At 39.0% G+C, this 2,885-nt stretch overlaps 1 protein-coding gene and 1 non-coding gene across 12 annotated transcripts in view; one reads left to right on the forward strand and one right to left on the reverse strand.

Moving 5' to 3' along the window:
- Window positions 1-2,885, reverse strand: part of Atp2b2 (ATPase plasma membrane Ca2+ transporting 2) — a 361,587-nt gene that overhangs the window by 100,025 nt on the left and 258,677 nt on the right. The gene's annotated exons all lie outside the window — the stretch shown is intronic.
- LOC115067913 lies at window positions 2,338-2,440 on the forward strand. The gene has a single exon (XR_003847271.1). It is a non-coding gene; the product is annotated as a small nucleolar RNA U13 (small nucleolar RNA).

A 2,885-nucleotide genomic window follows, 5' to 3' on the forward strand; every position in this document is an offset into this window, starting at 1 on the left:
TATCTCTACTTCTTTTTAACATATTTCTTGAAACTCTTGCAGGAGCAATAAGACAAGAGCAGGAAACTAAAGGAGTAATAATTGGAAAAGATGAGATCAAATGATCCCTCTTTGCAGATGATAACATATTATATCTAAGAGACACCAAAAATTCCTCCAGAAAACGCCTAGAAATTATTAACAAGTTCAGTAATGTGCAGGATATAAAATTAACCTACAGAAGTCTGTAGCCTTCCTATATACCAATAACAAGCAATCAGAGAAAGAGCACATGGAAACACTCCCCTTCACAATAGCTGCAAAAAAATAAAATAAAATAACTCAGAATAAACCTGACCAAAGACATTAAAGAGCTCTACAATGAAAATTTTAAATCTTTAAAGAAAAAGATTGAGGAAGACATTGGAAAATGGAAGGACCTCCCATGCTCATGGATTGGTAGAAATAACATTGTGAAAATGACCATCCTACCAAAAGCCATTTATAGACTCAATGCAATGACAATCAAAATCCACATGATATTCTTCACAGAATTGGAAAAAACCATCCTAAGATTCATATGGAGGCACAAAAGACCTCAGACAGCCAAAACAACCCTGAGCACTAAGAGCAATGCTGGGGGGATTACTGTACCAGATTTTAAGCTGTACTATAGAGCTATAGCCATAAAAGCAACATGGTACTGGCACAAAAATAGACCCATAGATCAATGAAACAAAATTAAAGACCCAAATATGAGTAAATTTGATATCAGCCACCTGATATTTGACAAAGGGGCCAAGAACATTAACTGGAGGAAAGACAGCATGTTCAGCAAATGGTGCTGGCAAAACTGTATCTCCACCTGTAGAAGAATGAAACTAAACCTATCTTTCACCCTGCACAAAAGTCAATTCCAAATGGATGAAAGACCTTAATGCAAAGCCTGAAACTCTGAAACTGTTAGAAGAAAACATTGGGAAAAAACCTACAAGATATAGGTATAGGAATGGATTTTCTAAACTGGACATCAATTGGTCAGGAAACAAGGGAAAGAGTTAACAAATGGGACCTCATTGAACTAAAAAGCTTCTGTACATCAAAGGAGGCAACCAGGGAAGCAAACAGAAAACCCACAGGTGGGAGAAAATCTTCACCAGTGACACATTCAACGGAGGTTTAATATCCCGAATATATAACAAACTCAAAAAACAGAGAATTAAGACAAGAAGCAACCCAATTAAAAGATGGGCTAAGGAGTTAAACAGAATTCTCAAAAGAAGAAGTAAAGATGGCTATGAAACATCTTAAAAGATGTTCAACATCACTAATAATTAGGGAAATGCAAATTAAAACCACTTTAAGAGTTCATCTTATCCCAGTCAGACTGGCTAAGATAAAGAGAACAAATGATATCAAATGTTGGAGAGGATGTGGGGAAAGGGGGACATTCATCCACTGCTGGTGGGGCTGCAAACTTGTTCAACCCCTCTGAAAACAGTGTGGAAAACTCTTAAAAAACTCCAAGTCAACCTACCACTTGACCCAGTTATACCACTCCTTGGCATATACCCATAGAACTCATCCTATTGCAGAGACACTTGTACATCCATGTTTGTTGCTGCTCTTTTCACAATAGCTAAGAGATGGAAGCAACTTAAGCGTCCCTCAATTGACAACTGAACAATGAAAACGTGGTTCATTTATATGATGGAGTTTTACTCAGCAATAAAGAAAGATGAAATCATGAAATTGCAGGCAAATCGATGGAAGTAGAAACTGTTATACTAAGTGAAGTAACACAGACTCAGAAAAAAAATCGACATATGTTCTCCCTCATATGTTGATCCTAGAACCAAACCCTGATAAGTGAATATGTATCCAGGTATAACTACAGGAACCAGAATAATGGAAAGGAAACAGGGAGGTAGAGGAAAAGAAAGAACCTGAAAGAGAAGAACAGTAGGAAACAGACCATAATAAGGGAGATATGGATAAAAATTCGGTTAGTTTTAGGGATGGGGGAGGGAAGGGTATATGAGGAACCTAGGGGATAAGGGGAAAGAAGGAGCTCAAGAGAGGTAGGACCATAGGAGAAGGGTATTAGTAAGGGAGAAAGGGGGGAAATGGGGGCACCTTTAGTGGGAAAACCATGATGGAGGGGTGAGAAAATGTGAGAGATAATAATGCCCAGCTAGTTCTGAAAACCAGAGGGAACCATATTATTCCAACAACATACTGACAAATTATACAGAACAGATCAAGAAATGTATGTCTAGGTAAGGTTTATCTGAGAACAACTGGTCTTTGCTCAAGATTTATCTATATGGCACACAGTAATTAAAAGTACCAGACTGGATCCTTTTGTGGTTCATAAGCGTGATGATTGGGTGTTCACGCGCATGTGTGACATGTGCCACCCTCAAATCTTGTTATGCACTGGCACATTACCCTTCTGACGTGAAAAAAAAAGTATCAGACTGGTAGAACTATCCTTCTTGGATGTTTAACAGATATACTTTGAGGTCTATACTACTTTGGTCAGAGGGACATAAAGGACAGTTTTTGCTCCTTGCCCTCCTAGGTCGACTAGTTCCAGGGGACTATGAACATCTCTCAAAATGTCCTGTAATCATGGTGGATCGCTTGACCTCTTGATCAAGGAGGCCAAGGAGACCCCACCAGATGTACTTGAACCAGTGTCCAGTCTACAAAGAGGAGGGTCAACATAGAGGAATTACTTCCTCCATGCTTTCAAGCGAAGCCAACTATGGTCAAGCAGGACTTTTGACTTATCCTTACATAGGTGGAACTGGTAAAAGAAAGGAGCCGGGGCTCCTCCCAAGCCCATGTGACCCATGAGGAACAGATCCTCAAACAACCTTAAGAGTAAAAATAAATTGGTT

The sequence above is a fragment of the Nannospalax galili genome, unplaced genomic scaffold (assembly GCF_000622305.1).
Source record: "Nannospalax galili isolate Female #2095 unplaced genomic scaffold, S.galili_v1.0 scaffold406, whole genome shotgun sequence".
NCBI classification, from domain to species: Eukaryota; Metazoa; Chordata; class Mammalia; order Rodentia; family Spalacidae; genus Nannospalax; species Nannospalax galili.